Source organism: Bombina bombina, chromosome 2 (assembly GCF_027579735.1).
Source record: "Bombina bombina isolate aBomBom1 chromosome 2, aBomBom1.pri, whole genome shotgun sequence".
Taxonomy (NCBI): Eukaryota; Metazoa; Chordata; class Amphibia; order Anura; family Bombinatoridae; genus Bombina; species Bombina bombina.
In genome coordinates, this window is record NC_069500.1 from 1,223,951,588 (window position 1) to 1,223,963,321 (window position 11,734).

Genomic DNA, 11,734 nt, shown 5'->3' on the forward strand with positions numbered 1-11,734 from the left:
GGAACAAACAACCTTGCCCTTTCTAGGAGTGTGTGTATGTAAATATAAATATATATATATATATATATATATATATATAAAAAAATAATATTCCTCCTGATAATTTTAGCACATAGCCCAAAATATGTGTTTGTCAATGCTGCAATAAGAGTACATTTGCAAATGTGCTAACTTTGGACCATACAACACACCAGACTTTGGACCATGAGTGAATGTTTATTCAGCATTCATTTACTTTCACTTGCCACCATTAAATTTCCTTTCACTAATGGCTAGGTAAAGAGTATAAATTTTGAGATGTATATGTATAACTAGAAAAGCATAGGCATATTTTATAGGCATTTTAAATACATCAATGTTTAAATTCAGTGCACTGCACAAATGTTTTTTTAAATGTATTTTTAATTGCAATTAAAACTGAGCATATTAGTGGTGATAAATAGCACAAAAGTCCACCTGCGACAAATATTTTTATTAGCAATTAATATTTGTTCTTCTAAAATGAAGCTATATCCATTTATCATCAGTTTATGATGAACTCAACGAATAAAAGTTTCCACTGTATTCTTAAATACATCATGTAATGGTTTTCTTCAGTAATTAGTGTAGGCTCCATTCTTTATATTTTCAAAAGACCTATAAAAAAAAAAAGTAATTACATGATACATGACTATGTACTAAGGATAAGAAGTTTTGATTGAATTTTGGGAGAAAGGTGTGAATACGGGTTTTGAAGGCAATAAAAGCATATTCTGTCTATATAACTCCAATATGCTGGCAATAAGAACAGGTGGCCAAAGCTAAAAGGATAGGTGCAAAACTGCAAATTAGCTTTTTTCTTAAAGGGATAGAAAGGTAAAAAAAAAAAAGTGTGCATAAATGTATTTCAATTTGAAATAGCTTTTTTGCAATATACTTCCATTAACAAAAATGCTTCTAGTAAAAGAAAGTGTTTAAGCAAATGAACATATCCAGTGAAGGCCTGTGCACCAGTATTTAAACCCCACACCTGAGATGACAGTGGTGTGTATTGCTTCTGAAGACTTAACTTCAGTCATACAAGCTTGCTGCTGACCCTTTGAGAATGTGTGGTGTTTAAATACTGGTACACAGGGCCCTCACAAGAAATGTGCAAAAAAAAAAAAAAAAAAAACACCAAAAACAAATAATTTATTAGAAGCATTTTTTGCCAGTTCAATTATATTGCAAAAATAAACATGAGCAAGCTGGCCTTATGCATGAGTTTAGCACAAATGTGCTCCTTGTAGTGTTAAATTTAGCGCAAACTTTTTGATTTCTAAACGGAACACAGACATAGTACCAATGGCACATCTTGTTTCTACAGTTAAAGGGACATGAGACCCACATTTTTTCTTTCATGATTTAGAAAGAGAATGCAATTTTAAACATCTTTCTAATTTACTTCTATTGTCTAATTTGTTTTATTCTCTTGATATTCTTTGCTTAAAAGCATATCTAGATATGCTCAGTAGCTGCTGATTGGTTGCTGCACATGGAAACCTTGTGTGATTGGCTCACCATGTGCATTGCTTTTTCTTCAACTAAGGATATCTAAAATATGAAGCAAAATAAATAGAAGTAAATTGTAATGTTTAAATTTCTATTCTCTATCTGAATCATGAAAGAAAGATTTTGGGTTTAGTGGCCCTTTAAACCGGGCACAATTCAAATATTACAGTTGCTGTTGTAAATACAGTGAGGTTGAATACAGAGGTTTATTTGATTATAGCCTTTGTACCACACGACAGGATACAGAACAGGGGATGCACTCCTGCCTGTGTTTTGGAGAGGATATACTCTTCCCCTTGTGTTAACCATCATAAAGCACAGGAAGCAGCTTCACATGGGCGTTAAAGGGGTTATCGCAAAAAAATAAAAAAAAAATTGCCCATTTGCAACTCATAATTACCCTTTTATACTGGAAAAAACACCCTGCATGGATCAAACTGAATAAAAATCAATAGGTATATAACTTGCTCTGGGTCTCCCCTGGAAGCGGATTTCAGCATTTAAGATGGCCTGTGGGAACAGTATGAGATTATCTATGAGTATCTGTCATTAAACATATATAACAAGTAAAGAGAATGTCAAGGAGTAGCTTTATGCTGCAAGGTTTCATGACATTGAAATATCACACTGGCATAAACATTTACTTCCTTTTTAACAAATAAAAAATGGATGCTTAGTAAAATATCTAGGCTATAAAAGGAAGTTCATAGCCGACATGCTTCATACTGTATATAGTTATGACTTCTGTAAATGTTATTGCTCCAGACAGGATTCAAAGTAAAGACACACACCTTACATGAGTTTTATAGAGCATTTAATATGCCCCTCTGTGATGGCCACTTGAAGAACAGTCTAAAAGTGGGCAAAGCTTAAGAGGGGTTGGTGAACTAATCTGAGGAGCCAAGATGTGTTAATCATTTAATGTAAAAAGAAAAAAAAAAAGTTTGGTTTGTCCTATACACAATATTATCTTCATTTGAGAAGGCTAGGAACAGATACTTATGCAAGTTAAATGCTGTGTTTTTGGACATTCATAAATTGGGCTGCATGAAGAGAGATGTTACTTCTGGTGTAACAGAATCTGCTAACAGTCACTATCTGCTGTAGTTTGTAACAACTTACTACTAATACTCCAACTTAGAAAGAAAAACTTTACTAAAGAGCATTTTACTCAACAGAATTTTAGGATTTTTTTTTAAACAAACAAGGCATTAAATAGCAGAAGTATAACTCTGGCAATAAGATGCAGGGTCTCTTGTCTTAAAATGATACTCTAAACATGACTAGCGATGGGATCAGCATTGCCGTTTCCAGCCATGTGCTGAGCGGTTTTTAAATGCTGCTCATACTTCTGTAGTTATTTTTTTCACTGAGAAATACACATCTTTCTGCTCAGGAGACCCAGCAGATTAAAACCATACTATGATTTGGGGGTACACTATGTGTCCCACCCCCCTAAACATTACAGTATAAAGGAGTTATACAAAAGGGGCTTTCAGGATATGAAACCCAAACATTTTCTTTAGTGATTCACACAGAAGAAAAATGAACTCTTTTTTCAATTGTATGCTCTATTCTCAAACTTGCTTTGTTCCTATTCTGTTCTTTGTGGAAGTGATACTGAGCTAAGGTGCCTGGAGCTCTACATGGCAAGAAATATCGCTGCCATCTAGTGCTCTTGCAAATGGATAACATTCTTGCAAAACTGCTGCCATATAGTGCCCCGAAAATGGCCAGGCTTCTAAAGCTTACACATCCTCTTTCACAAAAGAATCCAAGAGAATGAAGAAAAATGTATAGGTAATTTATAGTAGTTTAAAACGGTATGCTCTCTGTATCATGAGAAAATTGTGGGTTCCATATACATCTAAGTAACTAATCTGCACTTAAAGGGACACTGAACCCAAATTTTTTCTTGTGTGATTCAGATAGAGCATAACATTTTAAGAAGCTTTCTAATTTACTCCAATTATCAAATTTTCTTCATTCTCTTGGTATCTTTATTTAAAATGCAAGAATGTAAGTTTAGATGCCAGACCATTTTTGGTGAACAACCTGGGTAAAAGAGTGCTGTCCAGAGTCCTGAACCTAAAAAAAAAAAAAAGCTTATGCCTTCTTTATCAAATAAAGATAGCAAGAGAACAAAGAAAAGGAGTAAATTAGAAAGTTGCTTAAAATTGCATGCTCTATCTGAATTATGAAAGAAAACAAAAATTTGGGTTCAGTTTCCCTTTAAGGGCTCCCATGAGCCTTTATGAAAATAAATGCACATTTATTCACGCCAGGTTATCACTTAACATGGCTATTAAAATAACAGGGGTCTTGGGGGCTTTAACAAGAATATTGGGAGTCTCTAGGACTTATTGATTGGCTGTAACAGGGGTATTTGTATGTTGTGATTTAAAACAATATTTTTTATTTTTTTTTTAAATAAAAGGGTGCTTAAACCAACCCCCAAGACAGCTTAGTTTGAAAGACCATGAGATTACCCTTCAAACTGTGAATCTTTATTTATAAAATATATTTTACCAGGAAGGACACATTGAGATTTCTCTTGTTTTCAAGTATGTCCTGGGAATCTTGAAGGTTTCTAGGGCTTAAGGGGAGTTAAGATTGAGGGGGTTTGAAAACCAACCCCTGCTCCCTTAAAGGGATATGAAACCCAAAATGTTTCTCTCATGATTCAGATAGAGCATGCGATTTAAACCCATCAAATTAACTTCTATTATCAAATTTTATTCATTCTATTTGTATTTTTTGTTGAAAAGGATGCAATTTTAAGCAACTTTCTAATTTATGCCTATTAATTTTTCTTTGTTCTTTTGCTATCTTTATGTCAAAAGCAGGAATGTGATGCATAAGAACCGGCCCATTTTTTATTAAGAACCTGGGTTATGCTTGCTTATTAGTGGGTAAATGTAAGCCTCCAATAAGCAAGCGCTATTCATGGTGGTTGAACCTAAAATGGGCTGGCTGCTAAGATTTACATTCCTGATTTTAAAATAAAGATAGCAAGAGAACGAAGAAAAAATAGGAGTAAACTAACTCCAGCTCTAGCCTAATACTAAATGTAAATTGGTCGTTACCTGTTAAGTTTGTTTTCATCCACTTTCTGTAACAAGTGCACATCAAGTCAGACAGACGGGTCTGTAAATAAAATAAGATGAGAACACATAAGTATAATCCAGAGGTTTGCAAACATGAAATTTAGGATCGACAATTTTTTTTTAAGGAGCCCAAAAAGGAAGATACTATACATGTGTACAATACAAAAAAAAAAGTTTAAAGCAAGACAAAATTCTAAGAGCCGTGGTTCTCTGGATCCTGAGATTAGGCAAATGTGGATATACAGACACAAGACTAATAGAACTGAATGTTATTGCTCCAGACAGGATACAAAGCAAAGACATATACCTTTACTTGAGTTTTAGAGAGCATTTTAATTTATCCCCCTATACTGGCCACTGAAAGAACAGACAGTCTTAAAGTGGGCAAAGCTAAAGAGGGAATGTCTAACTACGACCAAAACGTGCAAGCCTGCTATTTCGAGCTCCTGGTTTTTGTATATGTTTATAAAGAAAGCAGACTTTTCTGTTGACAAAGCTAAAAGGGGGAACATACAAACAGGAACTTGGAAAAAAACAAAACTACAAAGATAGTTCCTACGCTAAGTTATTTAAAATCACTTATATTTTCAAATATGCTTCGTGCTCTTGGTATTGACTGTTGAAAATGAATATGCATATATCCTACACTAGAGGCAGCTAGCAAATGACTGGTGCCTGCATATATTTATCTTGGGATTGGCTAACTAGATGTTTTTAGCTAGCTGCCAGCAGTTCTTTCAGCATTGGATAACGAGAATTAAGCAAACTTGAAAGTTAGAAATGTTATGTTCTATCCGAATTATGAAGGAAAAAAAATTAAAAATGGGGGTTTAGTGTCCCTTTAAAGGATCTTAATAGAAATTACATGCTTTAATTCGACCCTGCACTACTGTGTATTTAACCACTACAAATGGGGTTAAACAGTAGAAATCTGCACATCGAAACCGTGCGACTAGCGATGACTCACTGGTCCTGGGCATCAGTCCTGTGTTTAACCCCTTTAGAGAGGTTAAACACACAGTAATGCAGGATCAATATCCTTAAAGGTACAGTCAGGTCCAAAAAACCCTCATGTTTCAAATAGGGCATGTCATTTTAATCAACTTTCCAATTTACTTTTATCACCAATTTTGCTTTGTTCTCTTAGTATTCTTACTTGAAAGCTAAACCTAGAATGGCTCATATGATAATATCTAAGTCCTTGAAGGCTGCCTCTTATCACATGCTTTCCATAACAGGGGAGAGCTAGTTCATGTGAGCCATATAGATAACATTGTGCTCACGCTTGTGGCAGACTGCACTAATTGGCTAAAATAAAAGACAATAAAATGTCATGTAACCAGGGTGCTGTCAGAAGATGCTTAGATACAAGTTAATCACAGAGGTAAAAAGTATATTTTTATAACAGTGTTTGTTATGCAAAACTGGGGAATAGGTAATAAAAAAAAATTAAACAAAAATTCTGGTGTTGACTCAGCCTTTAATATAGCACTATTGTTATTTTAAAGTGTGCTAAACCCATAGTTAAATGCACAATTATGATAACTAACGTATTGTCACTGCTGTGTTTTGCATAGAATGGCCATTAAAGGGACATAATACTCATATGCTAAATCACTTGAAACTGATGCAGTATAACTGTAAAAAGCTGACAGGAAAATATCACCTGAGCTTCTCTATGTAAAAAAGGAAGATTGTTTGATTAAAGGGCCATGATACCCAAATGTTGAAACACTTGAAAGTGACGCAGCAAAGCTGTAAAAAAGCAGACTAGAATATAACACCTGAACATCTATGTAAAAAAGATAGATATTTTACATAAAAAAATCCACAGTAGCCACATCCCATTGTAAAGGACTTCTATGCAGAAAATCAGTAACTCTGTCCCGGGACAGCTAAGGGAGTGAGAAAACATGCACACTCATCTTATTTCCCTATTCAGTTTAAGGAAGTTTACTATGAAATCTCATGAGATCACAGTAAGAGTCCATGACCTCAGCACTACTGATGCTAATTGGCTGCTGTTCATTTGCTTTTTTGTACCTGCAGCTGAAGTATATTTGTTTAAACAGAACTACTCTGTTGAGCAGAGGAGATTGTGAGGTAAAAAAAATAATCTTTTTTTACACAGATATGATCAGGTGATAATTTCCTGTCAGCTTTTTACAGTTATACTGCATCAGTTTCAAGTGATTTAGCATAGGAGTATTATGTCCCTTTTCTTTGCATAAATGTTTTGTAGATTATGTATATAGCCCATAAAGTTTTTTTTTTTTTTACAAAAAATTTATATAGTTTTGCTTATTTTTAAATAACATTTCTCTGATTTTTAGACTCCTAACCAAGCCCCAAAGTTTTATATGAATACCGTCAGCTACCTTCTCCAGCTTGCTCCTGTTTGTATAAAGGGTCTTTTCATATGCAAAAGAGGGAGAGGGTCTTATTTGCCACTTGCAGTGGGCTTTCCAGCTACCTTTTCAACAGAGCTAAACTGAAAGCTTCTAAGTAAGTTTTTAAACTGTTTTATATACTTGATTTTTATATCAGCATCCGTGCATCTTATTCTTTATAGTGGTGTCTATTACATGCAGTTATATGACAATGTGTATACTGTCCCTTTAAAGGACCAGTCAACACTGTGGATTTGCATAATCAACAAATGCATGATAAGACAATGCAATAGCACTTAGTCTGAACTTCAAATGAGTAGTAGATTTTTGTTAAATAAATTGCAAAGTAATGTATATTTCCACTCCCCCGTATCATGTGACAGCCAATTACAAATGCATATACGTATATGCTGTGAATTCTTGCACATGCTCAGTAGGAGTTGGTGACTCAAAGTGTAAATATAAAAAGACTGTGCACATTTTGTTAATGGAAGTTAATTTGAAAGTTAATTAAAATTGCATCCTGTATTTGAATCTTGAAGTTTAATTTTGACGAGTGTCCCTTTAAGCATTCATCACAGTGCTCTGAAAATAAGTTCTGTATTTTGCAAAATACTCACCTCACTCCTTACTTTACATTTTCAGAATCAAAGGCCTTTGTGGCATTATGTCATGTCTGCAAACAAAATAAATATTTTATTAGATATATGAAACGTGTTCTGTTAACGACAGTGTACAAACAATTTCTAAACCAAAACATGGACACTGCAGAGTATTATAGTGAATACCGAACGATTGCTTTTTTGGCATCTATAGTGTTTAATACACAATACAAACTAAATTTGCATTTATAAACGCGAGAAATAAGCCTTCTTGGCATTAAGAGGGGTGGAAACATCTTCCAATGTATCATGAATCCCTTCAGGTATCCTAAACCAGCCTAAAGCACGTGGCCATAAACTAAAGCGAACAATCTTACTCTGCTTAAAATCAAACAGAGAAACCTAATCTGTTGCTTAACACGAACGAGCATTTTACTTAATAAATGAATCAAGAAGCTAGAGACTAAAGTAAAGTAAAAGATTACTAACACGTTCTGCCGGGCACAGGCCAGAACTTGAAAGGCACTTGAATTAGAGACAAACACGGCTATTAAAGAGCATTAAGCGACGGGTAAGGTGCGCCACTTCAGCGCTCACATTTAACACTTGGGTTACATGGCGGTAAATATTCTACGAGTGAAAATACAACCATTGCTAACATTACCAAAACAAACGTGTGGCATCTGGCGTGACATGACAGCTGAATCACATAATAGACGACACTGGAGCATGTTGAGTTCAATATTAGAGACAAAACCGCGCACAAGCTTAACACAACTGTCTACCATGCTGCAGCTCCACGGGGCAAATGGCCGAGCTATAACCAAGGAAAGGCATTTCATAGCTCACTGCCCAGGGAAGTGACGTTCTGGGGGCGGGAGCTGAAACTATTGAGTGAGTTCACCAATCACCATACACATGCGCTCTATTCAATACGATTACGATCATGATGACGCACTCTCAGGGCAAATGGCGCGGAATAGTATCAAATTATATGGTAGAACTTGGATTCATATTTTAAAGTTATTAACATTTTTTTTATTTAAAAATTGGTATATTTATTTATGAAGCTATAAGGGACTGTGGGATTTTTTTTTACCTTAAAGGTACATGTAAATTATTTGTAACTATCATGACAAACCTCATAAAAACAGACATCCCAACCTGCAAAAACTCATTTCAGGGAGGTGGCTTCTCCTGCTATTGCGCCGCTACCCCCCCCCCCAGTTATATATTGGACACCTTGAAACCCTAAATAAGATAGGGACTTATCATTAAAGTAGCTTCCCACTAAAGGCACATTAAAAAAGTAGCTTTATTGCACAACCACATACAACAAACCTATTTTCCAGTGATCGTACGCTTGTTGAATGCTTAAATATTTTAGAGTACAAAGTTTAATTACGTGCAGTAAATAAGGTAGTATTTGTGTTTTTATTTTATTATTATCAGTGGGGACATTTTGGCTACTGATGCATGCTTTGAGGGTTCTATAACATCCCACCAACTAAAGGAATTCCTTAAAGAAACACTTCCGGATTTGGGTAGGCTGACCATACATCCCGTTTTGAAAGGGACAGTACCGTTATTTTATGTTTCTTCCCCCGCCCCGTCGTTTCTTTAATAATATTCATTTGCGGCCAGCGCAAGTGTCATTTTTTAGCACACACACTACTTACTACGCCAGCGGGAAGGCAAAATTAGGAGCGTGATCATTGAAAGCAAGTGACAGCAGGTCAGTACTCAGTCGTGAGCTGTCAGATTGAGCTGAGGAGAGAGACTGGTCACGAGAGGGAAGTTAGAACTACTAGCTAGTGCCTAGTAAAGACAGGAGTTGGACTAGATCTGTCATCATCTGATGTGATGATCATCTGCCTCTGCCATCATCCGAATTAGTAGCTGACCATTACCAGAGAGATAATTCTTGCCATCTTCTTGTGTCACAGTGTGAACATACAAACATAGTGATCAAGTAGATCAACTGTCTAAGTTCTGCAAGAATTGTGCACGGCCAAGGTAAGACCAGTGTCTGTGCCTGTCAATCAATTTAATGGTCATTAATTATGCTTATTATTATGCTGCTGCAGTGCTGGTTGTACAGACGTTATAAATAACGGATATCCTTATCAAGTAGCTATTTCCAAATTTTTATCAGTTCTTCCACCATGTAACAATGATTTTGGGCAACTCAGCTAAGGATAATTGTTGGCTCAATAGTTTATATTCATGTCATAAAAGTTAACTTTTGGGGGGCGGAGTTTTGCCACGCAGGCTGATGGCAGCATTCTGAGAGAGCTCCCATCTCCAACTCCGGCAAATATAACTAAGAAGGACATGTAAAGACCCCATAACTACTTTAAGGGACTGGGGAAACTCTGTAACCCTATAGTTTGGGAAAAAAAATAGAACGATCACCTGCTGAGCGGAGTCTCCAGCCGCAACAGCTACATCACACCGGGCAGCACAGGTACCAGAAAGCTGATCGCGGGGAAACGAACAGGCCGCAGCACCGACAGCTTTCTCCCCCTCCCGATAAAGATACCCGACAACAGAGACTCAACCCGGTGGAGGAGGACTTACCCCGATAGCGACATCCACTCTGTTCCTCCCTGCTATCTCTCCACACTTAACTGTAAAAAAAAAGGAAAAAAAAGTTCCGGCCGCCATCTTAGCTCCACGTGGGCTAGCACAGCACAGATAAGAATGAGACCGCAGCCCAGGAGAACAGCTAAATAAGTAAGTCTGCTTCTATACCGGACCAAAAGGACTGGAAATAAACCAGGGGCTTTACAAAATAACTACTAACTTTCCTCCCATAATCTGGCTCCTTACACAATTAGCGCCTCTCCCCTGGGACTCGGTGGCTGAACTTCTAAAGGTTATTAGAGGACAGTTTACACACTCACAGCCCTGTAACACACCATAAATCACTGTGACTGAAGTGAACCACGGTTTTGTTTTCCTAACGGTAAATAATCCACAGACCTTACGCATATGTGATGCCTTGTAAAAGACAGGCAAAACCTGATAAGCTGATTGCTAACAAAACCCTGAGCCATTACCTTAAACCATCTGCTGTCTCTGCTGGGGATCCCCCTGGAGCAATGTCGACCCCCACAAATCCACCTACTGATCAGCCACAGCCTCCAGACTACAACAACAGCCCATATCTCTTAAAAAATGACATTTTGCATCTGTCCTCTAAAGAGGACATCAAAGAAGTGTTGCAAGAAATGAGATCACTTTTTGGTGAATTACACAGGGATATAAGTGTGCTAGACCAGAGGATTGTGTCACTAGAAGAAAAACAAACATCTACTGACAGACAACTTCAACAGGCTTCATCTATCACACAAGAACATGACCAAAAGATCAACAGTCTCGCCGACAAGCTTGAAGACTTAGAAAATAGATGCAGACGCAATAATCTGCGGATCAGAGGGGTGTCTGAATCAGTCTCCCCCTCTGCTATTGAGGGGTACCTACAAGCTTTATTTAAAATCATTAAAGAAGATCCCTATGCAGATGACATCCCTATCGAAAGAGCACATAGGGCCCTGAGACCGAGACCCCCACCCAAAGCCCCCCCTAGGGACATCATAGTTAAGTTCCTGCGATTCAAAGATAAAGAGGAACTCGCCAAACAAGCAAGATTAAAACATCCGATATTTCACGCAGGTGAAGAAATACAAATTTTTTCTGATCTCTCCCAAACAACACTCCTAAAAAGAAAAGAACTGAGCCCTATCACCAACACCCTCAGAACAAATAAAATACCATATAGGTGGGGATTTCCTGTGTCACTGATTGCTACAAACAACAACAAAACAGTGATCTACAAACCTGATGATGACCCTGCACATTTTTATGAGGAACTCTCGCTCCCATCAACTTCTAGGGACACTGCTGTCCCTGTACGGCGCACACAGGAAGAAAGGATGCGCTCTCAAACAGTAACTGAATAGGAACTAATGCCCCAATATTAAACGCACTCCCCTTGGATTTTGCACCCTGACCAGCATCCCTCCTCACTGAACAGAGCAACACCCACACTTCCACCAGACCCCCATAATCTACTCCGGGGATATACCCTCCGGTTCATGCT

The 11,734-nt window shown here is 37.1% G+C and overlaps 1 long non-coding RNA gene and 2 other non-coding genes across 3 annotated transcripts; all 3 read right to left on the minus strand.

The window, feature by feature from the left end:
• Positions 1 to 457: 457 nt before the first annotated feature.
• On the minus strand, positions 458 to 8,452 carry LOC128650210 (uncharacterized). Its single transcript, XR_008400733.1, has 5 exons — positions 8,294 to 8,452; positions 7,648 to 7,703; positions 4,617 to 4,677; positions 1,931 to 2,040; positions 458 to 636 (listed from the first exon to the last, which is right to left on the minus strand). It is a non-coding gene; the product is annotated as an uncharacterized LOC128650210 (long non-coding RNA).
• LOC128650701 (small nucleolar RNA SNORA26) lies at positions 2,282 to 2,396 on the minus strand. The gene has a single exon (XR_008400963.1). It is a non-coding gene; the product is annotated as a small nucleolar RNA SNORA26 (small nucleolar RNA).
• Positions 4,905 to 5,025, minus strand: LOC128650700 (small nucleolar RNA SNORA26). The gene has a single exon (XR_008400962.1). It is a non-coding gene; the product is annotated as a small nucleolar RNA SNORA26 (small nucleolar RNA).
• Positions 8,453 to 11,734: the final 3,282 nt, after the last annotated feature.